This window comes from Chenopodium album, chromosome 11 (assembly GCF_948465745.1).
Source record: "Chenopodium album chromosome 11, dcCheAlbu1.1, whole genome shotgun sequence".
NCBI classification, from domain to species: domain Eukaryota; kingdom Viridiplantae; phylum Streptophyta; class Magnoliopsida; order Caryophyllales; family Amaranthaceae; genus Chenopodium; species Chenopodium album.
In genome coordinates this window covers 636,923-664,399 of record NC_137844.1, presented here as the reverse complement: position 1 = coordinate 664,399, position 27,477 = coordinate 636,923, and the positions used below count along the sequence as shown (strand labels likewise).

At 31.6% G+C, this 27,477-nt stretch overlaps 1 pseudogene across 1 annotated transcript; it reads right to left on the bottom strand.

Moving 5' to 3' along the window:
* Positions 1–2,060: 2,060 nt before the first annotated feature.
* LOC145568024 (stachyose synthase-like) lies at positions 2,061–5,428 on the bottom strand (annotated as a pseudogene). Its single transcript, XR_014095764.1, has 4 exons — positions 3,931–5,428; positions 3,363–3,547; positions 2,806–3,173; positions 2,061–2,662 (listed from the first exon to the last, which is right to left on the bottom strand). The product of XR_014095764.1 is annotated as a stachyose synthase-like (transcript).
* Positions 5,429–27,477: the final 22,049 nt, after the last annotated feature.

Sequence of the window (27,477 nt, the reverse complement as noted above, 5' to 3'; positions counted from 1 at the left end):
TTTGTTGTTCTTGTACAGATCAAACTTATAGTAATTGTTTCGGTTTTTGCGTGAACTCTCCCATTTGTGGTTGTATTCATCTTGATGCATTTACCTGGAGAGGTTACAATGAAAGACTTTCTACTTGTATATGATTGTATCCGATCGGGTTGCTCAATCATTATTAATTCGACTCAATGAGTAAATTGACTCAATAAGTACTCCATTATTGTTCTGTGATCAAGTAGTACAATTAACCGCTTACTCAGAACTTTTTTTTTCTTTGTTTAAAAAAAAAAAAAAAAAACTTTTTCTTTTAATTTCCATTTTCTTCTCTAAAAACATTTCAAACAGACGAAGTTAGCAAATCATATTAGCTTAAGCCCTAAAAGCCCATGAATATCCTGTGTTCATTTTCTCTATACTCCGCATTTATTTTTCTTATGGTCAAAATTATATTTTGTTGTCTATGTTTCACGCCTATCAAATACATTACCCAACTCAATTCGATCCCGTCTTTTAATTTCGTAATTATAACCTTTCAACAATTCAAGTGGTTACACTAATCTCAATTAAAAGACACCATGCTCATCATAATGGGTCTCTGTTTTTTTTTTTTTTTTTTTTTTTGGATTGGAAAAAAGTTAGTTATACTTTGATTCGAAAACTGAGATAGTATCTGTGATTTAATGGGATTCTCAACAACCCTCTAAAGAAAAAATCAAAATAAAATAAATTAATAACATATTTATCATAATAAATACATACAAAATACATATTTATCCAAATCATAATTACACTCAAACCTTGAAAAATAAATAACCAACTCCGTACAATTCTTCAACTCTTGGACAAGAGTTTAGAGTTTTTCATCTGATCATAAGATTCATAACAAAGCTCAGAATCTAACACACAATCAAACTTCCAAGAAACACAAACAAGATGGAAGAAGAAACAACAACAACAATGTTTCACAAAACATCAGAGATTGAAGAAATCCTGGACTCCGTTGATCTAAAGTTCAACAGCTTCAAGAATTTCGACATCACTTCCGTCCCTCCCATTGATCACCACTTCATCTTAAACTCTCGCCCGCCTTTGGACCGACAATTCATGTATGCTTCAAGAAGAGTAGTCAAGGAACACGTCCAACTAATGCGTAGGATTAAGCAAGAGCGAGACGTGCTCGAAAGAAACCTCTCCAAGTCGATCTTTGTAAGGTCTTATGAGAGTAGATTGGATTTGATGAGGGCAGTTATCGTCGGCTTACCGAGTAGTCCTTACGCCTACAGCTTGTTCATCTTCGATATTTACTTCCCTAAAGATTACCCTTCGAAACCTCCGCAAATCTTTCAACACCATAATCCAAACCTTCTCGATTGGAACCCTCTTTTGTTGTCGAACAATAACACCAAAAACATTGGTTCGAGGCTTTGGTGGGACCCGGAAACGTCGAATATATGCCATATACTAGAGTATATTCAAGGGTGTGAGTTGAGGTTCACCAAGATTTATGACAAAGAAGACGAGAAAGATTTCGTGTTAACTCACAAGAACATGCTTAGCATCCTTAGGTCACCTCCTAAAGGGTTCGAGGATTTCGTAAAAGGGTATTTTCGGAAATACTCTCATGCAATCTCGATGAATTTGAAGCTGAAAGGGAATTTGAGTGAGTCTCAAATGAAAACTGATTTGTTCTTTGAGATGATTCAAGCATTTGAAGGTAATGGTTCGTACTTTAAACATCTTGTTTATAAGGTCGAAAGGGTAGTTTCACAGGAATCGCAGGCTTCGTCTTCACAGCAAAAGATGATCAAAGGTGAAGCGTCTATGGGTGTGTTGTTTAAACGTGCATTGTCGAAGACTAATGGCTTGATTATGCATTGGTTGCACGATGATGATACTGATGGACGTCTTGGTTAGGATCGTATTTCGTAATAATATTAGCAAATTAGATCTTTTTCTTTTTTGACAAAAGCAAATTAGATCTTAAATGCAATATGTATAGGATGTTTTTTTTCGAGTAAGCACGATGATTTTCTACTGTGGAGTCTTGTTGCAATGTTATATTCGTTATATCATTAATGATTCGATCCAAAGTCCATCTTAATTAGCTTTTGAATAACAATTGCATATGAGTCCGCACCCCCAGTTTCATGAACCCAAGGCACATCAAATTCGATCTTGATATTGGTCAGTCCACATGAATTTCACTTCATCACCATTCACCATACATTTATTTGGAGACTTATTTGTATAGGCCAAGAAAAGTCCTCTTCCTTTTATCTTCATCCAAACAATACCCTCTTCTTTGTATTCCAATTCCTGAATTGTCCCTCCACTGTTGTACATATTAGTCAGACCAAAAGGGGCAAATTTGATATTTCCGATGATGTTCTTGATTGGTACAAAACTATAAAGCTCAAAAGTAGATGGTTTTAGGTCAAGATGAATGGAATCAGAGTCATGGCTCATTAAAATTATAGAGTTTCCTTGGTTTATAGACTGCATATTCTTTAGCATAGCCCATTTCTAGTGCTTCCAACTTTTGATTCCATTCTATGTCACTAACATGAACTGAACCTTTTATAGCCTTGTAATGTTGCTTGTAGCCCTTGAACCTTCGCTCTTTCCGATCTCAACCCGATCCTAGGCAATTGAATGCTCCAATCACCCCTCCATACTGTCCAAGAGCAAATTATGATTAGAAAGTATACAAGGAAACAAATATATAAGGACTGCTTCTGTTGTACTGTACACCCGGGTGCATATGGTGTGTGGCATAATAAGGTAATAAACATAATGGAATGGAATAGTCTTGATTACCTTATTGAAGTTCCAAATTTTGAGGATAGTATTGTCGTCAAAAAGAGGACTCTTGAACAAGCAATCTCTGGTGGGAAGGGCAAAGTGCTGGCATATAGGGATAGTACTATCAAGGTGAGGAAGTTTCTTTAAGAGATCAAAGTCATGGCATCCAAGAGTATCGCTCACATATATGGGTCCTCCGCAAATGGTCCGTGAGACAGCATGGAAACTAGCACAAACGTGATCACTGGTAAACATATCCCAATCAGGACGAATAATCTGACCCATCCATAAGCTGTTGTAGGAACAATGGACCATATGTAACCCCTGTAACCATAGCTCTCCCTCTGGGTCGCCGGATGGATCTTTTCCACAAAAGTCATCAGCTGAAAAAACATTTTGTGATTTTGTAAGTCGATCAAGTTCTTAATACAAGTATCAGACCGGACCACCATGCCGTTGCTTAAAATTAAATATCCGAAATCAGGATGTGCCACGAAAAGATAGGCCAGATTGATTTTAATCTACAAAAACAATAGTTATAAGTACAAGTTACTTTTCTGATGAAAGCTTACAAACTCTACCCATTGCTATCTGTTTAGTCCCAAGGAAAAAGAAGTCATTGCATCGCTGCATGCTTGAGAGTATGTAGTATGTTGATGCCACTGAAGTTCTTCTTCATTGATTTTGTTAGCCCTTTATAGTAACACTTAGCGAGCTCAACCCGACCTCCATAATCCTCACACAAATATTCGAGGGTCTGTCTCCCATACATGAGTATAAATGATTAGTATTGAGTTAGGCTATATTCGATTCAACTAAATTACAAAGTTGAGAGCTGATTTCTCATCACATCAGGTCATATTAAATCAGTTCATCATATTTCAGAAATTATAATGTTGTTAGACATCGCCTTTATTTATAGTTCTTATGCCCAAGCACGATAAATTTAACAAATTTTTCAAATAAAAAAAAAATGATCTATATGATATCAAATTTTCAGGAAACAAAAAAAGATAAAGTAAAAAAATTCAGATCACATAAAATTTGAATATCTAATTTAAAAAGCAGTTAAAAAAACAATTCGCACTGATAGAATTTAAAGTATATACTAAAGGGAAACATGGAAAGATTTGTACTTACATTAATAACATCCACTTTAACACCTGATATTCCTGCACTGGCTAAGTATGTGTGCATAGAATCATAGAAGGTGGTAGCTTGATCAGGATGGACAAGTCCAATTCCTCCTTTGGCTATCTTTACTGAAGCAGCATCCTCCATCACCCCATCAAGCCCAGGGGAGATCCTAATTTGCATTACCTTGGAGTCAAGATGGGTAACTGCTGGCCTAACACCGCCCCATGCACCACAAAGTGCATGCCATACCCAAATGTCATCCAATTCCTTAAACGTATTCCTAAGATCTTCAGTAAAAGCCTTCATACCATTATATCCATCATATATGCTAGTATTATCTTCCTCAGCATTATCTTTGAGCATCTCCTGCAATTCCTGCTTCAGTTTCTCTACTTTATATTCAACCGTGGTAAATCTGCAAGCATCTTAGACTCAAAAGCCTTCTTCCTAGCTATCTCAGTCTCCCTGATCTCAATGTTTTTAGCGATTATCAACTTTGGTCTCATGGGATCAAAGGATGCAAAAGCATTGGTAGAAACTAAAGATCCGGCCTTGTATTTTCTGAACTTCTCTCCCTCCTCAAGTCTGTAAATTCTTGCTGTCATCTGTTCCCGGCCAAGGACAATGCTCTTACAGTCTTGAGGAGGTACATCGCTATCAAAAGTGATACTTTGCCACCCATCATCGATGATCAAAAACTTAAGAGGAACAACACCATCAGTAAAATATTTTACTCCACACCACACACCTTGAGGATCCACAGTCAAGTAAAAAGCATCCCAAGTGCACCAACCAAATCTATCTATAATTGAAGGGGTAGATTTCTCTTCTAGAGTTCTAGGAGCCTAAATGTGTTAAGGTGAACCCTAATAGCACTATAGGCCTCTCTCATTATGTTGTACGGGTTGTCACTAACATGAATATAAGCTATGGCCTTGAAAGAAGATGATTTCACTAGGGTAGAAACACTCTCAGCACAGATCATGACATGCCCATGATCCCCTGGGTGAAGGACAGATCTAAAGCTACCCTCGATTAAGGGCACAATGACAACATATGACTTAATCTCAGGAACTTCGAAGAGAATCCATTGAGTCTCCATTTCTAAATCTGATTCATTAGTTCCCACCCATTGGGAACACGACCATGCTTTGAACCTAAATATGCTAAGAGAATTCCTATCAGTAAAACTACCTATTGAGTTCATCACACTATCAGAAGGCTCCTTCACTTGAAAGCCCAAGAAGCCTCCCCTGTAGGATATGGACTCGAAAAACTGAAGTAAGGCAGGAGGTGCATCAGAATCAGAGGGTTTACAGAGAGCTGAGTATTCAGTGAAAAAAACATTGGTTGGGATGTCTGAAAGCAAACTCACACCTTTCACTCGAAATTTCCTATCATCTGATAAATCAAAAATATTTTCTGAATAGTAGGGTGTAAGGACATCAGGATGTAGCAGGTCATGATCATCTGGCTGGTTCATCATTAGAAGAAAAAACTAAAAAGCACAGCTCAAAAATGTAGAAGCAAAATTTTAATTATGTCCACTTTTTTTACTCAGACAGAAGCAAGAATCTAGGACTAAACAATAGCGCCAAAGTTAATTAGAACAAAGACTGCAAACTATTATAACCAGTAACAAAACCTCTTAGAACACAAAAGTATTACAGAATGCAATGAATCATTTGAAACTTACAGTGTAAATCTGGTAGCTAGCTGGTTGAGGTGATGCAATATTACTACATATGATAAAATTTACTGTGTACTTTGAATATAATTTATAGAAGATGAGGGGAGAGAGTTAGAAATCTTGGCAGCATAAACAAATTTTAAAATGACAAGTCCTACTCAACTAAACATCTAAAATTTCGTGGGAATAATACATTTCCCCCGTTGTCGTAAAAGACATGGTTGAAGAGACTTGAAGCTTGAAGGTCTAACTGTCTAACTACTCTGACAAATCAACTGTTGTTGACATAAAACGTGAAAATCATGAAGAAAATACTTGTATATCCCCAGAATATACTCATCTCCATGTAAGGCATGTAATTAAATATGCAACGTTATAAAAGTTAACTATAAAAGGGCAAAAGGCATCCAATACTATTAATAATTTAATTTCTTAATGAAGCATGATATGTAAGCTTGGCCACTTCCGAGAGGAGACCTATTAAACTGGAGTAATGGCTCCTCCTGTAGGCTTTAAAAAATTTCCTCATTAACAGTTTCTCTAATACTCCCTACATCCCTTACATTATGCACCATTTGACCCAAAAAGTAGGTCCATGGTGCAAACATCAAAGGGAGGTAAAAACTAGACAGAAGAGTTCCTGACAATTGAATCACACAATGACACCCATAATCTTCAACCACAAGTTCATGTAAGATAGTAACATATACATGATCAGGCGCAATCTCAATTTGCAAAAAATGCATCATAAGAAGTCCATAATCTCAATATGTTAAGAATGCATAACACAATAGCCACATATAATCTGAATTTGCTAAGCATGCATATCACAATAACCACAATCTCAGTTTTTTAAGCATGCACAGCACAAATTCCACATATAATCTCAATATTCTAAGCATGCATAACACACACTAGGACCATACACTCACACCTATATCTAAATGCAATCCTCACCCCAAAATCCAAAAGTAAATTTGGCGCATCATCAAGCTCGATCACAACACACACCATGACTCCCAAAAGTTAAAGGACAATGAACTTAAAGACCATGACTTTGGCAACATTTTCTAAAGTTCCTAGATTTAAAGCCCCCAAACATGCATCACATGAAATCAATAGTACAAGGAAGAAATGATACAAACAATGAGCCAATTCGAAATGTAAAACAGAAACAAAAGGCTTTACCCTTAACATCCTTATAAAACCCAGAATCTTTCCAACATTCGGATAAACACATATTCTTAACATAATGACATAAGTGAGAGTTCATGAAGCAAGATCACACCTTTGCAGCAAATCAGGTTTATCCAAAAATATTTTTTTGGTCAATTTAAGCTCTCCAAATGAGCAAAAAAATACCCCTTAAGTACGATAGTACGGAGTATCATATAACGTACGTCATCAAGACCAACCTCTTAAATTGCCATAATTTTAGGGAAAAAGAAAATTAAGATCAATCTCAACTTGAACATAGGAAAACACAACACTCCCAAAATTCAATCTACATCATCAATAATATCAACAATAGTCTTAAAAAAAGTCACACTCTACTCTAAAATCTATTGTTCTCTAGTTGCTCGTAAACAAGAAGCATCCTACCATCTTTTCCTAAGCAAATAATCAGTAACCATATTAATAACAAAGAACATATAAAATCCATAAAATTAAAATCATAATTATAATAAACAAAACAAAAACCAAACAAAATGAATCAAAGATCCAATTTTGTATTTAAAAATTTAGGAAAAATATAAGGAATTGAGGGTGAATTGAAAAAGGCAGATTAAACAAGATAAAAGAAAGAGGAGACAAATTGCGAGTTTGTGCGTGAATCTAACAATAAACAAAACCCTTAAAGAGATCAAGTTCTCTGATATGAGAAGCATGAAGAAGGTATTGAAATGTCAGATTCACGGACAAACCTGAAATATGATTCCTCTGTTACGCTGACCATGATTCTGGAATTTGGGAGGAGAGAGAAAATTTTGTGTTTTTTGCGGCTTGCGCGATACAAACCCTATTTTCTGACTTTTCTCGGTTATGACGTTCCCTGTTTAATTGTTTATAAGTCGGCAAAATCTAATTTTTAACTGTGGATCAATGTTCAAAAAGAGAGACGAATGGAGTATATATCAATGATACTTACTCCATTCGTCAGGACCGATCTCCTCGGTTGATGAGCGACAATTTTGGGCCTCCTCAAAAATAGGTTAAGGCATGTTTTGATTTATTGTTGGAAGTGAACGAAATTGAACTGATTAGAGCTGAACTAAATTAAGTTGAACTGAATTGTTTATGAGAGAAGGAAATTAACAAGTGAATTGAACTAAATTGAACTGAACTGAAATTAAGCTGAAGAAAACGGGCCCTTAAAAAAAGTACAAGCTTTTGTATTTAAAAAAATACACGCAAAATGAAATCAAAAACTTAGAAAGAAAACTTTGCATATGTGGAAACTGTAGTAAACTCTTTTAAGGCCTTGACCGATGGCATTAAATATCTTATGCAATTTTGTGAAATTAGGGTTTTAGCATATAGTTTGAAGTTGGTTGAGTTGCAAGCTATGTTGTAGCTAATGCACATGTTATTAAAAATTGTGTATACGGGTTTATTTTAGCTAGATAGTTTATGATAGAGTATAAAACATATTCCTGGACCTCAACCATCAGCTTAAGCTTTTGGTTGAGATGGTCCTCTAACATGGTATCAGAGCCAACGTGACACAAAAGTCACGGGTTAGAATCTCATCCACCCCTCCTTCAAAGTGGAATTAATTCGCACCAGGTATGGGTGGGCCTGTGTTGCATCCACATTTCAAGCCCAAAGGGCCTTTCATGTGAGGGGGAGTGATAGAGTATAAAACATATTCCTGGACCTCAACCATCAGCTTAACCTTTTGGTTGAGATGGTCCTCTAACAGTTTAGAATAGGATATCATAGCAACTTACTCTTTTCTTACTCTTTTTGTTCCCATGCATATTAGGGTTTTAGGATGGTTGGTGTCAAAAGATAAAGCCTAACTCCTTATTTGAATCCCATGATGCCCACTAGGAGAAAGAAATAGATATTAACTCTATCAAATGTGTAGCACATTATTGAAGTTGAAAGTTGATGCATAATGATCACAAAGTATGGGGAAAGCCAAATTGCCATGAATAATCCAAATTTTACAAAATATGATGGCAACTTGTCAAGCAAATTGCCTTTTTAATGATGTACAAAAGAAAAAAATAATTAAAAGATGTTACATTATGTTTAGTGCGATGAAAGAAATACCTCATATGAGTCATATCTATTTCAATTATGCAGGGTATTGTGTTTTTTTTAGTTATCGTGCATGTGCTGACGTAGTGTCACTAATGCGTGCATGTTCATGATTGAATTTGAACAAAATTTCCTTTCTAATATACAATTTTTATCTTACGGATTGAAGTATCATTCTAAACAATTCAAGCACGTTAGAAAATTTGTCAATTTAATTATTTAAATTATTAAACTTATTCAAACTTATAATAATTGTAACAATAGTGAACACCCTCAACTCGATCATCCAATTATTTAAACCTACATGCATATTTCCAAAACCTCTTGCATCGTGAATGAAAAAGTATGAATAAGGTCGTTATTACATAATGACAGTATGGTATGACACCAATTCTTCCAAATATTTTCAAGACGATAATATGCACAATATATAATTTGCTTCCAACTCACAAATATAAATAAGGCACAGTGACACAGACTGACAGTCTAATAGTATATCATCTACAACTCTACAAGTACATGTTAATGTCGAAAGATGAGCACATTTTGCTACTTTGTTACAATAATAATCTAAAATAATTGCTGACACCATATTTGTGTTGGAGAGCATAAGCAAATTGCTGCATATATATATATATATGTAACATTATTTAAAAGTAGTATAAAATATAAAGAAATGCAAATTGCCATGCTTTGGATAAGATATTTATCCTAGTTAATTAGTTAGAAATGAGATCTATATAATAGCACATGAAAAAGGGATTGATTAGCTAGCTCTAATTAGCAATTAACGTAACCCTAGCATGCTAAAAAATGCTAATTAGCAAAAATCATTAGTGTCATGTGACCACCTCATTAACACATGAGACTCCCATAATCCAACTTAATTAGTAATAAACCAAACATATGCCACGTCTAGTGCTGTCAAATTTCAAACCGAAACCGTTTAACTGCCCGAAACCGACCGACCCAAATGAGAACCGAACCGATTAAAAACCGATTTTTTGAAACCGAAAACCGACCCGAACCGTATTTTAGTAAACCCGAAACCGAATCGACCCGAATAATGTTAAACCGTATAAGAACCGAACCCGTTAACAAACCGAACCAAATATAAACCGAACTGAAAGAAAACCGAACCGAAAAAGAACCGAACTGTATCTAACCCGAAACCGGTTCCAACCCGAAACCGTTTAAACTGGCAAAAAAACCGCTTACACCGAACCGTTAGCAAACTGCTACCCGTTTGCACCGAACCATTTAAAAACCAAATTGTTTGTAAACCGAACTGGTTATAAACCGAACCGTTTATGAACCAAACCGCTTTTAAATCGAACCGTTTACAAACTTTTTTATATAATTAAATGGATTTTTTTTTTTGACGGGAATATAATTAAATGGATTAAATATTAGAAATCTTAGAATATTTTTTTTAAAATAGCAAGGCAAATCATTCATTAAGGATAATCAGTGTTTACAAACAAGAGCAAAACAAGCAGGCTCAGGCTCAGGCCCTGCCTCAAACTATTAGCAACACTACTGCCTCTAGTCATGGATATAAATTATTAAATAAGAAGCATATAATAACCTAATTGTAAACACAATAATACATTAATACACTAACTCTTATAATCTACTTTGTAATAAACTAGTAAGATCAGTATGACTAAACTTGAAACAGAACATGTATTTATAAAATCAATGAGAATTTGTTTAGAATATGATGCCTAAATAGTAAATATGAAATGATCCGCGACTTTATATAAAACTTGTGAACACAAAAGGTTAGCAAGTACTATCAAATTTCAAACCAAAACCATTTAACTGCCCGAATCCAAACAACTCGATAAACAATTTATTTTTTGAAACCGAAAACCGACCCGAACCGTAATTTAGTAAACTTGAAATGGAACCGATATGAATAACGTTAAAGTGGTTAAACCATCGAAGAACCGAATCAGTTATAAACTGAACCGAAAAAGAACCGAACCAGTTAAAAACTGAATCGAAAAAGAACCGAACAAGTTATAAACTGAACCAAAAAAGAACCGAACTATTTCTAACCCGAAACCGTTTCCAACCCGAAACTGTTTGAACCGGGATAAAAACCGTTTATACCGCACCGTTAACAAACCGCAACCCGTCTGCACCGAACCGTTTACTACCCGGACTGTTTACAACCCGAACCGAATTAAAACCGCTTAAGAATAAACCGAAACCGAATCGAACCGATAACTATTTAAACCGAACCAAAACTGACCCGTGAGACAATTAAACCGATTCCAAACCGACCCGATTGAAGACCGAACTGATTTCAAACCGAACTGAAACCGAACTGTTAAACCGTTTTGACAGTGCTAGCCACGTCTCATAGCTTAGATATCCTCGTCACTCCACTATGCTTCATAAAGATACCTTGCATAATAATCTATCATGCTTAAGGAGATGTCTTATATTCTCCGATTCAAGAAACAGTATACAATTTTATAATCGTTCATTAACTTAAAATTACATATAAGTTTATGACTAGTGGGATAGATGGATCGGGGTTAGATTAAAGTATATATAGCTAGTGAAAAGCTAAAGGTTTAAAGTTTCTATAAGGAACAATGTTTGGACCTATGAAATCTCTTTTGAGTCGAAAATAAAACAAAACAAAAAAGAAATAAAAGGTGTGAAATGTGAGATTAATTGATTAGTTATTTTCCATAGATGAAGAGCATGTTTCAAATTGCAAAAAAAAGGATGAAAAAGAACATGGGTGACAACTTCTTGTTTGAGAATAATCACATGAAGAACATGGCTTTCCAACGATATACATATGATTTGATCATTCTTCTTTGGTCCACATTATTAATTAAAGATTTGATCTTTCAAGAAACTTCATCGAATCCCCCTTTTAAATTTTGCAATAATATTGTTTAATTTGTTGGTGTATTAATGTATTATCTTTTAATTTTGTCCCATACACGGCTACCATTGAAAAACATTAACTTTTTTGCCGCATAATTTGTGGAGCCCTCTTTGTTCATTTCTATGTTTCATTATTCTTTATTTTTTAATTAAAGGTGGTTGTGTTGTGTAATCCTTTCGCTTAGTTATCACTTAATCACTTTGGCACCTTAATTGAAAACTAAAGAATATGATGAATAATAATACTTTCAAAATATCGAGCTAGCAAAAGATGCATGTATAAATTTTAAAGGTTAACAAAGCTAGCTTAGGGCAGTGTAACAGTGTTGCAGGCGTCGATAACTAGCTAAATACTTTATTTAGTTATTTATGTTGAACTTAATGACAGTGAGTGACTGATCGAGTGTAGTACAATACAATTACATTACATTATATTACCTAATTAAGTTCATAATCTTTATCCCTCTAAAAAAAATAAAAAGTTCATAATCTTTTAATTACGGTGAAGAATCTAAAATAGAATTGATAGATGGAGACAAATATATCATATTTCTTTAGTAGTCAAAATTAAGGTCCATGCATGCATATAACAACATTAGTCAAACCATGTTGCTAAAGAAAACATTCCTCCAAATATGGTACGTAACAAACTAACAACATGAGGCAAGACTTTTTATTTTCATGTTTGTTGGTGTTTTAACTTCAACTTACATAGATCAATACATATTTAATGATTTTATTGGCATTATAAATTTACAACTATTAAGATTTCTAATTAAATTTAAGCACACAAGCAGTATAATATACAAGGTTCAAACATTATTCATTTATTCAATAATTTAAGAATACTGATCCGAATATAATTAACCCTTATTAGTGTTTTATTTATAGCTCTCGATCAAGGAACGATCCTTATAGCACAGTGATGAAGCCCATGGTTGATGACAAGAGTAACGACCTTAATATCGACTTTGATTATCTATCTAACAAACAAGATGTATGTATAACACTATATATATATCTATACTTCATTCGTATATGTCATATTATAAGGTATATACTCCCACATTTCAGGGTGATTAGTTATAAATCTATAATAAATAAGACATCAAATTAAAGAATTTAATTATGGGTTTCATTGTTAATACACACAAAGCACTAACTATGTGGCAAATTAAAGCAATTGAATAATGGTATAAATAACAAAATCAAGCCTACCTTAAAAGAGGGATCCATGTGCACAGCCGTCATCATATATATATATATATATCATGTTTTGGTTCATTCGTAGCTTCCTAATTAATATCATATCTAAAATTAAACTACCAATTAACTTCAAATTAATTAATTAATTAAGATATTGGTAAATTACCAACCAAAGGATGGTAGGCAGCTCAGGGTACATAACACATTTGTAGCTAGCTCTACCCACATTTTTTCCTCCTAATTCGCCAATACAAAACTTATTATGGAATAATCTAGCTGTATATGAAACTTATAGCCGTTTGTTTCTAATGAAAGTATAGAACATGGACCATGCACATCAAATTTTATACATTAGAGTAGCTGTGAAGTTTGTTATTGTTTGCTCATATATATGAATAGTCGTATTCATCATATATATAATGAGCAACACTACAAGTGTCTCGTCCAATTCAAAATCATGCCAGTACAAAATTCTTTAACTTTTACGAACAATAATATAAATGGGCCTATATAAATATCTAAATTCGCTATTTATATGCTCTTTCTAAGTAAAGTATCGTAGTCATTGTAAAATTATCCTGAAACCTAGCTGATTAATTACCATCGTACTAATTATAATGGTTTTACATGCATGCGTATATAATTATATGATCTAGATGAATATTATTACTAAATTCGTGCATGTGAATGCATGTTCTTCGGCTCAAAAACTTCAGAGATGGAGGTCGATTGAATGAGACTTGAAGCAACATACAGCTGATATAGGTTCATAGTTTTGGAACAAAGATTCAAATACAAGTAATCTTTATACTAAAAAACAAGCCGCTCAAGGCTCAACAAAAGTTGGGATACTCAATATAATCACCTATGTTTTGACACGAATCCGCCAAATGTTTCACGTATTTTTAGCCTGAAATTAAGATTTAGATTCTCCATTATTTGTACTAGAGTTTTTTAGTTTTAATATTATTCCTGTAATCAACATACATGCATATGGAATTCTACTTTATTAGTTCGTACTATCATTATTATGATTGTAAATTAATCTAATTAATAGCTTTTTTTTTAACAAATAAGGAGTATTATGTTGTCACAAATTTCCTACACAATTATACGAAGTATAAGGATTTTCAAGCTATATGAAATCTAATGAACCAAACATGCATGTCATTTTCTTTATAAAAACTTCAATTCTTATGAATACTTAGCTTGCTAGGTTCATTCATCTAAATAGGTCTTTAACGCTCTCTTAATTTTTCAATATACGTATAAATTAAAGCTTACGATTTTCAATATTAAATTTGAAATATGTATAATTTATTACAAAATTACATATATATGATATTATTTTTATAAATCAAACAAAACTGTACGAAGTATGTACTCTGTAGTATTCATTACATCGTATAATGGTAATCATATTCATAACAATAAGCATTGTTTACATTAACGATTAATATATATTGATTTCGTTTAAATAGAAAAATTAGTGGCTAATGGAATGCAACGAAGGCAGTTTAAGTAGGTACGAATTTATAGTTATGAAAAAAAATATTTTGGTGTATGTATGCGTGGAATGCTCTGAACCAGACAGAAAAAACTAAAGAAAGACACGAATAATTGGGCATGGATTTTCGAAGAAACAAACATCTTAAAAAAAATTGTACCTAAGTACAACAGATTCATCAATACTTTTGTCAGAATATCATCTATCACCAAATCCCTCTTATCCAAACACAACCCAACAAAAATTAAATAATTTAATTATAGAATTTGTATGACGTATGCATATTATATATAATGGTTTAATCTTTGACAGTTAAAAATTGTTTTATGAGGTTTCCTGATTGGAAACATGCAGAGAATTGGTACAACCCATCACTAATAGCACTTTTTTTTTATGTAATTTCATAAAGTATGGTGCCTAATTATATGCCATTACTTGTTGAGCTGGATAACGGATCTAAATAATACCAATTCTATTTTACTTTATTAATTGTAACATTTTGACATTTGTGCTATTCACATAATTTAATTTAACTCACACAGAAAAAAATATATTATTACATGGGATATTAACGATAAATTCATCTTAATGTATACTTCAAAATATTAAAGTTTTTATAAAGTTTATTATTGCTGATGGGTATGTATTATAAATAAACGGGGTAGAAGTTTAAATGTCACGAGTTAAAATAATAATAATAATAATAATAATAATAATAATAATAATTGTTTTTATAGATTTGAAGTTATTAAGGTCCTAAAATGCAAAATACAATGAATTTGGAGAAGGGAAAAGGAATAATACAGGGTGTTTTGATGAGATTAGAGATTAGTAATTGCAAAAAACATTAAAGGAAGAAAAGGTTAGGATTTGGGGGAGGCGTGATGCATGGCTTAAGGATGGTTAGAGGCTTAAGAAGATAGTGGTGGTGCTGAATTCATATCATGTGGAACCATGTGCTTTAGAGCAGGAGAACATGCCCAAAAGCAAATCTTATAAATAAAAATTATTAAATAAAAATTATTAAATAAATATATTTATGAAAAAAATATGTACACATGGCTTACTTTGATTGATTTATCCTATAGTGTTGGAGACTTACCAATGAAATTTGTCATTTTGGTAGGCCCCTCATACTTTTTGGCTTAAGTTAATCAAATTATATAATCCCATGTTTATCCTTAATTGCCAAACAACTCATCTCCACCCCTTCAATTTCATGACTTATATAAAGGTCCCTTTGTTTGCTCACATTGTAATAAATTAGCTTGCTCTCAAGAAACCCATCAAAAATACATTCTTCTCATTTCTTAATCTTATATAATACACAATATTTTTTCTTAACCTATAGTTTATTATTACAAGCTACTACTTTTATCTATAATGGGAGCTCCTCCAAATCTTTTCTTTGATTCTTTAAACATGAAAACCATTGTTTTAGAGAATAAGGGAGGAGATCTTACAAGTAGAAATAGTAACTCATCAAATAATAATAATAATGATGGGTTTTTGTGTACTACTACTACTCAAAGAGCAAATGTACAAAGGCAAACACGAAGGAAACAAAGGCGTTCAAGGAAGCTTGGAAGGGTATTGATGAAGAGAAGATCCAATTTCGACGAAAATGGGATCGAAAGAAAGGTTCAGACCCTACAAAGGTTGGTTCCAACCCACGAGCCGTCGTCGTGCGATCAAGGGTTGGATGGATTATTTAGAGATACAGCTTCGTACATTATTTCCTTGCAAATGAGGGTTAGGGTCATGCAAGTTATGGTTGATGTTTTGGAAAATTCTCAAGACCATCATGAGTAGTAAAAAAAAAAAAAAAAGATTTCATTATTATAAATTCTTTTTTGCTTGTAAAGCTTGACACCTTCTTTACAATTTGGATTTTAATTATTTCTTCTTCTTCTCATTCTTATTCCTTATAATTTTCTCTTGTTAATTTCTTCTTATCCTAAACGTACGATCCTTAGCTTGTTATAGAATCTGGCGTAGGATAAATTAAGGCCAGAGCTTTAATTAAGCTTAGTTTATTATTCTGTATTCATGAACAGGAGGTCTTAATTAGGGACATTATTAGGAGATTATAGGTCATAATCTCAGTGTTTTTATTTTTATTCTTCTTCTTATTATTATTTTTATTATATTTTTTGGAATTACTATTGTGTGCAAGGTGACTTTAGAGATGGACCCAGTAAATGATTGATTACTGGAATTTGATACTGAATTGGTCTGAATCATTTTTATAAAGATATGATTCATATTTTGCATGTTTTTATTTGTCTTACTATTCTAGGCTAACTCGGCCTCTCAGGTTGATGCATAATTGGTAATTGCATACAGATCAGACTATGTTGAGGTCGATCTATATGTTGTAAGAAAAAGGGTTTAAAATTTACTCCTTCGAAAGATTAATATATAATACGTGTACCAATTAATGTACAACACAATTACGTACATAAGAAGGATGTGAATGAAGATTAAACAAAGTTACATAACCTTAATAACCTCTAATAGGTCATATTCGGCAACAACTTTATTTCTAATTACCGTGTTTGACAACAACTTTTCAACTAGCTAGCATATGGAGTAAAAGATACTATGTAGCTTGTAGATTAAAAAAAAAAATCTTCGCCAATCACTAAATTATGGACGATTAATTTAACCTATAAAAGTGGAGTAATCTTTACTAAGCTCAACTAGCAAAGCATCACAAAATGGCAGTGCTCATCATGATCAAGTGCTTATTATTACTATGCAAGTTTTACAACCATCAACAAGTAATATAACCACTGATTTTACCGAATAGTCTAGGGTGTAGTAAAAAATTATGACCAAATATCCGAGACCCCAAGATTAAAAATGAACGTTCAAAACTTTTACATATTACAAACACATATACAAACATACTCCGCTGTATAGTAGCGTACTTAGTATGGGATTTAGAGTTCATACATATAACATATGTACGCGTGCTTCTACTCAATCATCTAGTACAGTTGTACGAGTATATATACACTTAAATAAAATGAGTTTTTTTTTTTTTTTAAATACATATCATATATGGAATGGCATAATTAAGGAGGATTCCGCAAATGGATCAATTTTTTTTATGCCGCAAATGGATCAATTTTTTTGATGTCGCAAGGGAAAGATGTATCTCAGGTCTTGATTATCACCCCTGATTAATTTACGAAGCTCGTTGGCTTACACAACATATTATATACCCGCAGTTAACTATATACTCATAGTAATATAGTATTAGTCATATCTATGTAGGTTTGTCTTGTACATGATCAAAAGGTGGGCCGGACCAAACTTCTAAAGTTCTTCAAGTGATACTGGTCTGGCCCAATATAGCCCAATATGATAATTTATGCTGAGCAGCTAATGTATTGGGCCTTTTGGTCTGCGTTACCTACTAATCCGATCCACTATTATTGACAAAACCAAAAATATATACTATCTCCGATTTTTTTTTAATTATAACTTTGGGATATTATTTAAGAGATATAAAATATTCCAAAGTTGTAACTAAAAAAATTGGAGTTAGTATATATCTATATACATACTCCATTTCTGTTATTTAGAAAATCAGGTCAATAGTGATGGACTGATGCATCATTGACTTAAGAAGAAAAGATTGGTTTATATAATCCATAAACATCCTAATCTCAAGAAATTGATTTTGATTTGTAGTTTTTAATACACCACACCTACTCAGTAGTCGACTATGGGGTATTATTTAAGAGATATAAAATATTCCAAAGTTGTAACTAAAAAAAATTGGAGTTAGTATATATCTATATACATACTCCATTTCTGTTATTTAGAAAATCTGGTCAATAGTGATGGACTGATGCATCATTGACTTAAGAAGAAAAGATTGGTTTATATAATCCATAAACACCCTAATCTCAAGAAATTGATTTTGATTTGTAGTTTTTAATACACCACACCTACTCAGTAGTCGCCTACATACGTTCACTTAGGTGTTGGACCGCAGTATGGATGGCTTCTTTAGACCGCCGTATTGATGGATTTAGATTTGTAATTTTGCCATTTATATATACTTTAGGATATAAATCTATCTCAATTTTTACGTACAATCCACAAGCTAGAATTTATCCAAACAAATTTAATTGGTTGACATTCGCAAAAATGATGTTTTTAACTAATCTTGTTGTTAGAGATATGAGATATCGGAAAATATATGTGTGATATATTTTCCGTAGATATCATTAAGAGAATAATATATTTAGGATATTAATGTTAAGATATTAATTTGAGAATATATCTTTAGAATTTATGATTATGATAGTATATCTTTTAGGAAAATTATTTCCTATCCTATGAGAGTAGGTTTTGTATAAATACTCAACCTATTGATGAATAATAAGAAGACAATACAAGCCATTCATTCTCTCTTCTCCCTAATTTAGCACTTCTTAAGGCTTAATACGGAGTAGTTCGTTATTACCTCTGATTAAGATGTATCTTACAGCCCTCACTATAATCCGCGCGTTTGCTTAATACGACTGCGGTTCCTAGCACGGTCTCCTAACAATAACCGTGGCTACCTAGATTACGGGCCCTAAATCATGACCTTGTGTTACAAGAAAGCAGTAGCATTGTACGTTCCAAATAGTAATTTACTCGTAGTAATGGGTTTTCATTGAATCCCTAATTAAATTTGTCACAATGTTATGTGCAATGCGTTAATTAAGCAAACTAGTTTTTGGCCCGGATGATGTCCCGGATCATTGTTTGTAAATAAAAAATTATAATAAAATAAAGTGCAATAGAAATGATCACTTGTTTATTTTTGCTAATATTAGTATACATTAAAATTCATTATTCATTATGTAGCAACCTAAATTTTATGCTTAATATTAGATTATTTTTCATTTGTTGTAAAAATTCCTTCAATTAAAGTAAGTAACATATATGTATTTTTTTAAGAACAAAGTAAACCTATCTTGTGGTTAAAAGAAAAAACCTTTAAAATTACTATGCATTTTAATTACATATTTTAAATACATATAACCTATATAAATTGAAAGAAATGAATTTAACTTTGTAATCATATTGTTGTTAAAATATGCACATATAAGTTGACAATTAAAATTTTAGAATTTATGAACATGAATAACTCATTTAAATTAAAATGCAAATTTATTACGAAGTATCATAAGTTATGTCATTGGTGTATCACATGATTTGTCAAGCCATAATGACACGTGGCGAGATTGGTGACACATGGCAGGATTACAATCCTTGCCATTGAGTTTTAATATATGTATTGATTGATGCGTATATAAAACTTTCTAATTTAATCCACCTTGTCACAATATTATAAACTTATAATAATAATCATGGTCTCATCCTAAAAGACAAAGGCATATACTTGTACATGGGTTTTTACATGTTTTGCTTAATTTTTTTTTTATTATTATTTACTTCCTCCGTTTTTTTAGTTGACACTGTTTGACTTTTACGCTATTTAAATAACACACTTTGACTTGCTTTTGTGGTTTATAGATACGATAAAACATATTCATGTGGGATCTTATTTGAATCATTTCAATGTATATTTTATTAATATCCACTTTTTATAATTTTACAATATTGATAATTAGAAATATTAATCGTTAAAAATATGCGTTGACAAGCTTAATAATAAAAAGGTGTCAACTAAAAAAAAGAAAAAGTATTATTTATGTATATATTTTTTGTTCTTTGTAGTATATTATTAAAATTATGTCCCCATAACATCCGACTTGGATGTTAAAGAAATGTCCTTACAATTTGTCAAAGTTAGGGTCTGTTCTGTTCACCTTATGTTCAAATAAGTTCAATTTAAGTGTAATAAGTTCAATTCAAGTTTAATAAGTTCTAATAAGGGTTACCCAACTACAAATTACAACTAAAATAAGTTTTAATAATATCTAATAAATTTAGATAAGTCGAGTAAGTTCAAATAAGTTAAGATAAGTTCAGATCAGTAAAAATCGGGTGAATAAAATACAACCTTATTTAATTTTAAGTTGATTATTATCCAAGCTAATCTTACAGCTAGATATACCACTTATTGATTTACGCACTCGTAATTGGTTCTTTGCACAAGGCCTTCTATCTTTGCCATCAACTCGCAATATAATCACAAGGGTCTTCTCCGATTCCATGCAAATGTCCAAGCAAAGCTTATGAAAAATTCTTATGTGCACTCAAAATCTCGGATGTACAGTTTAATAATAATATTTGGTTATACATGCATGTATACTCTCGAATGTAATAAGAGCCTATTTTGATTTACTGAACTGAACTGATTGGAGGTGAATTGAACTGAATTGAAATGAATTGTTTATGAGAGAAGGAAATTAGAAGCTGAACTAAGCTGAACTGAACTAGACTGATTTGAGCTGAACTGAACTGAAATTAAACTGAAGAGAACATGCCATAAGTCTTATGAATGATCAATATGTACGCATTGTACTTTTCACATCATGGTTCAAGAAAGAATGTACTCAAATATAGACGCGTTGCATAAATTAAAAAGATAATTAAGATGAGCCATTTATCGTATTAACTATTTGTTTTTTCCTCTTGTCGCGTTAAAATAATACAAGTAGGTCAATTTCATTGGTATTGCAGCACTTATATATTATTTAAATAATCCAATAGGTCAAATCGATATTAGTATTTTGGATCCATTCTCAAAATTGAGTTATAATATTCATTTTTTTATTCTATCTAATTATCTATCACCCTTTTGCAATTTGCAATTTGCTACCAAAAAGAATCAATAATCGGGAGCTAAGACAAGGTTCATTAAATGACGATTGGTACAAGCAACCTACTTTTGTTGCGTCTCAAATCAGTCGAGATGGACAAGCAGTGACCATAGACAATAGCCAATAGTCTCAATAATTAGTATTCATATATACAGAAGTATTGTACAATACATGTATATATGTATATACGTGGTAGGAAGCGTATTATTTTGTGTAGAAAGTTGTATTTAAAGACTATGATGTAGCCAAATTATTAATTATACCATAAGTACGTACCATCTTTTAAAATTTTATTGACTATATATGTAATTGACCTAAAATATTATAATAACATGTTTATATGTTTAATACTCTATAATGTTGTTGACATTAATAATAATTATACTAAATCATCTAAACTTTACTTATTTTTTTAATATAAAAAATTTAATACTTTCAATGTTAATGTAATATGAAGTATACTAATATCGTCATATGGAGTATATCTCATACATCATACATGTGTTGTGTGCATGTAGAATTGTAGATACAGTATCAATATATTCAAATATTTTAAAATAATGATGGAAAAGTATTATTTAAATAAAAAAAACTATAGAGAGAAGACGACTCTTCAGAAGAAAACAAAAGAGCTTTTAAATTTATTAATGTGAGCAGTGCAATTTGTGTCCCATTTGGTGCTCCCAAACGTAAACTAGAAGCAAATGCATATCAATCCACTAGAGTGTTCCAGTCAAGCTAGTAGTATGCATTTAAGCATGTTTAGGATAATCTAAACACAATTAATTTGTTGCAAGACTTCTATTATCCCGTATTGCTAGTTTATATTATGTACCGATACTAATATCTCATACAATCGAGTTAAAGCTATGCTTTATTATAAGTGTTAAAATAATTTTATATGGGATGAATTGAAAGAGAAAGGCATTGATTCAATTGCAAATACTTGCCCTAACATTTTTCATCATACTGATCATAAGAATATGCTATCTATATATGTTGACTTGACATTTTAGTCTATAGTACTCCACTACTACTCCCTTATAATTAAAAAGAAGGTTTCAGGAACATATATACGAGTATACATTTTTTTTTTCCTTTTTCTGTGATTGACAATAGTGGAATAAATTTGCACTGTCTATGTTTCATGAAACATATATATATATATACATACACACACGTTGAGAAATCATTTTTTTGGATAATCTCTTGGTTTATTAATTAATTGCACATTCCAAGACATTTCACAAAATTCAATTCATGGCCTGGTATGGTATTCGACAATTTAAGATTAATATATGAAAGTCATTTCTAGCTAATTTGATTTTGTGTGTGTATAAATAATAAAGATCAACAACTCAATGAAGTTAGGATTAAATGTCTCATTATACGGACTACTCTTTTTTGTCCCAGAATGATTTAACTACTTAGTTTTATTAGATGAATTTAATTATATACATGTGTTTGATAATAAAATTAGTTGATAATCTAAAATGGAAAATATATACTAGGTTAGGGTACTAAATTGGGGTAGTATGGATGTAAGTTTTTAATTTGACAACTTGTTATGTAGCTCATTTTCCAACTATTTAGAAATCTACACAACGGACTCATTAAATTTGGACTTTACCAAATAACTATAATAGTGAATTTATAAGTCAACCATCTAAATTAGTCAACTCAACCATTTATAATATTGGAAATTTTTTACAATGAAATACGCACGTGTCAGTGAGATGATAAAGAGGAATAAGAATCGTACGATGAAACACGTGGAGGGACAAGATGGCTTTGTGGGGCTCGAAGTAAAAAAGAGACGTGGGAGATAATGAAGGGACAAAACAAGACCTGTTTTTATTGAATTGGTATCGAATCGCGATGCGATTGCGACACGGCCCGTTGGTGCAGGTGAAGGTGAAGGGTGGCGTGGCCCATTTCGTTTCACATAATCTTAAGTCATCAACGCATCATTCCTTATTCGCCTTCACTTAATAATCTACTTAATCTTAATTTAATTGCTATAGTATTAATTTATATATTACTCGTATTATAAAAGCTTATTTTGTCATATAGCTTTAAATGACTATGATGAGCACTTCAACATCTAAAGGTGATAATTTATATTGATGTACTCCGAACTATACACCATCAAATGAAAAACTACAATGTATCACGTAATTTTAATTTGCACCGTTTATGACTAATGACATAAACTTAACACCATCTGTAAAAAAATTTAACACTTGACCAACACTTGTAACAAATGTCATGAGATGCATATACTTCTTCATATGTATGTGTGTGTTTTTTTTCATAATGATGGATAGGTTTGTGTAAAAGTTGTAGATGATCCAAAGTTTAGCTCATTGAATGCATTTCATTGTAAAAAATTTTCAATATTAAGTAAGTTAAGACTTACTATTGATCTAAACAAAATTATTCCAGCCGTGACAGGCTCACTTCCTGAATAAGGTTAGAATTTAGAGCCTAGTCCACGAATTATATAACATCTCAACATTAGAATAGTATACCCTCTTTTGCTTTATAAAAAACCAATTATACTACAGTGGATATATAATATTCCACTTTAGAGGACTTTATTAGGTTCATATATGTAACTAACACAACTTTAATTTACAAGTCATAACTATAATATAAGCTCGGAAAAATCAGATTTAAGCTGCACCCTATTCATTAGTCATTAATCACAATCAATCGGTCCCTTCAACATGATATATATGATGCCTTCATTGGATAAAAATCCACCAAGAAAGCTCTCAAGGTGTTATTTGCTTTGATGAATACAATTCATCATGAAATCAACTTTATCATTTTCTTAAAAAAAAAAAAAAACTTTATCATTACATAAAAACTACCAGTATTGATTAGTTTTACTTTAGTGGTATATTATAAAATATATTACTTTTAATTGACAGGAAATAATCAATACAATAATTCTGATCCTATCCATATTAACGATAAAAAGATTACCATTAATTACCATAGATTTGATGCTAATCCCAATAACTAATAAAATGTTACCTAAAGTAATACGAAATTCTTTATTAAAAAAGCTAGCGAGCCTCCACGGCTGGCCTGGCCCCCATGCCAATGCCATGCATTCGTCGGTTGATCATGCAAATGCATAATATATTGCATGATAATTGCCACATGATTTATGAGTTGATATAAAATCTTTTTGTGGGAATCAATTTAATTTGTAATTTTAAATTATATACCATTTTCGCTATAATTTACAAATAAACAATTTTATGAAAGAATGTTCCGTAATTTTTAATGATAAGGTGATAAAAAAGAAAATAATACATTATAATATTTCATAATACAGAGTAATAATTAATTAATTATGAAGTATAAGCTAAATATATAATGTGTACAAAAAGTTTCATGGAGTACACACTAGCTAGCATTTATTGTGCCAAAACAAAAGAGTATAAATAAGTAAAGAAATAAATTAATTTTAGCTAGCATGGTCTTGTACTAGAAGTATCACTACACACGCAACATAATACTTCGTACCGTATTTTATAAAGATTTTTATCGTGCTGTTGAATTATTTGAACAAACAATAATACGAAGTATGATGCAATCAAATGCAACATCATGCATGTATCTTGCTTCTACATACGAAGTATATTTATGTGTCATGGCTAATTTTCATTGATTGTTAAATGTTTTCTAGTAATTGGAATTAAAGTTGATCTTTAATCACATTTAACTTTCACAGATAGAAAGAAAAAAAAAAGTTTGAAAATATAACCATGCGTATAGTTTATTTATACGCATGGCTATTAAGAATTAGTTTATCTATACGAATTATGATGATTTAAAAAATAGATAGATATAGAATCACTTAATTTTTTTTTATAGGAGCTTTTAAAATAATTGATCTTGTTCTAATTAATCTACTATATACACATAAGAGCGATTACAATAAAATGTCAACTAATTAATCATAGAATAATAATTAAAGGAGCAATAATATGACGATAATATTAAAATTTTAAAATTTCTGTCTCGAGAATAGACGACCTTATAATTTTTAAAGAATATATTAGATAGTACTTGCATTATCTTGTTCTTAAGTAATTTCGGTATATATTATGTAAATTGCCACTTGTCGAAATTAGAAATGTACGTATAAAGTACGTAATTAGAATATAGATAGATAAATATAGAAGATGCATGCGAAAGAAACAAGATCGAATATAAGATGATGGAATAAAAAGGCAAAATTATAGGCGGAGAGAGAGGAGAACGAACAAACGAACGAAAGATCTTTAAAAGAGGCACGTAAATTACCTCAGCACGTAATCATTTTCATCAGGCCTCAAATTTTTACACTATGTCACACGTGCAGAAGCTTTGCAAGAAATATATGTGAAAATTAAACTTTGTAATTATTATTTTCTCTACTTTAATTTTCTTTTTGGGTAAAAAAAGGTTGGATGTCCACAAAAGAAACACAGCTATTCTCCATTATTGTCATCTTCTGTTATGCATTTGCAAATTTAACCTTTCTTTTTAATTTCTCTTTTATGTAATATAATGTTTGTTTGCCATAATTTAATTTTAGGAATAAGAATGAGAATGAGAAGAAGAAGAAATAATTATAATTTCCTTCTAATTTTAGGATTAAGGAAATTATAAGGAAATTATTATTCCTTACAATATTAGGAATGAGTGGCTTGACACAATATTGTAAGGAAATTTCCTTATAATATTCCTTACAATATTAGGAATGAGTGGCTTGACACAATTTTCTCTTGTTTGTTGTTTCTTCTCATTATAATTTATTATTCCTTATAATTTCCTTATTCCTAAAATTAAACATTATAAATTTAATGTTTGTTTGCCATAATTATTTCTTCTTCTTCTCATTCTTATTCCTTATAATTTCCTTATAATTCTTTACTAAATAGTTTTATAATGTTTGCCAATCATTATTGTCTCTATTTAGCATATGGCATCATTTTTTGTATAAAACCTTAGTTTTCCACTTGGAATCTAATTTGATCCATTTGTCTCTTCTTTTTTTCCAACTAAAAACAGTAAGATAAGTTATTGAAGCTTATTAAAATTGATATTGGAATGTATACACCAAAGATACTCCATTTTGTTGTTACACTTGCCTTTTAATTTAACTACTTCATCCCGATCCAATCCATATTATAAAACTTTCGATCTTCATGTACACTTCTAATATTTTGATTGGAGACAATCTATTCTCCAAATTAACAAATATTAATTTCGCTTTATTTCGTCTCTTTGTCTGTTTTTAGGTTTGTTTTTATATGCTATCTTTATTATCATTCGTGTCAACTTTCCAGTAGAAGAAATTATAAAATAGAGGCGATACCAAATTTTTTTTTTCTTAGTATTCGAATCAATTATGATAATTAACAACAATACGATACCACTCAATATGTACTTGTCAATGTTGTGAATCTTGTGATAATATGACTAGCACTTATTGTTTGTTTTATACACACTTCATCATCGGACATATAATAAGTTGTAAAATCATTTCATCAGTACAATATCATGTGTTACTCTATGTAGAATAATGCTTATATATGTAATTTTAACTTAATCACCTACGAAGTAGTTTAATTAATTTCTTGACGTGCATAAATTGTTAAAACCATCTACATTTTGAATAAGAGGGAACACCTTAAACAATTGATACTTTAACCTCACTTTTTTGCAGAGTAATAATTTTGTTATGCAATTGGCCGAAATTCCCAATAACATATTTATTGAGCTATCAATTCATGAAAATCCACCCCCACTATTTTATTCTTTCCTAATGTCTTTCTAGGGATCGGTGAGAAAGAATCTGGCCTTCTAGAAAAGCAAAGGGAGAGAAATAAAGCAAAGGATTTTGGAGGATCATGCATGTCATGCATACTGTCTAGCTATTTGTCTTAGTTAAAGCCTTTTTTTCATTTTTTTTGCACGGGTTTATGTAAAATACTTTGGATTTTAAAGTGCTTTGATGCATTTTTGTGCTCGATCGGCGCATAAAAGTGTACCTCTTGCCAATAAAGTTATAAAGCTAGTACTTGTTCTCACTCCAAAGTTACGTATCACATACTCCGTTATACAATAATAGAGTGAACTCCTACATTGGCACGAGATGTATTTAG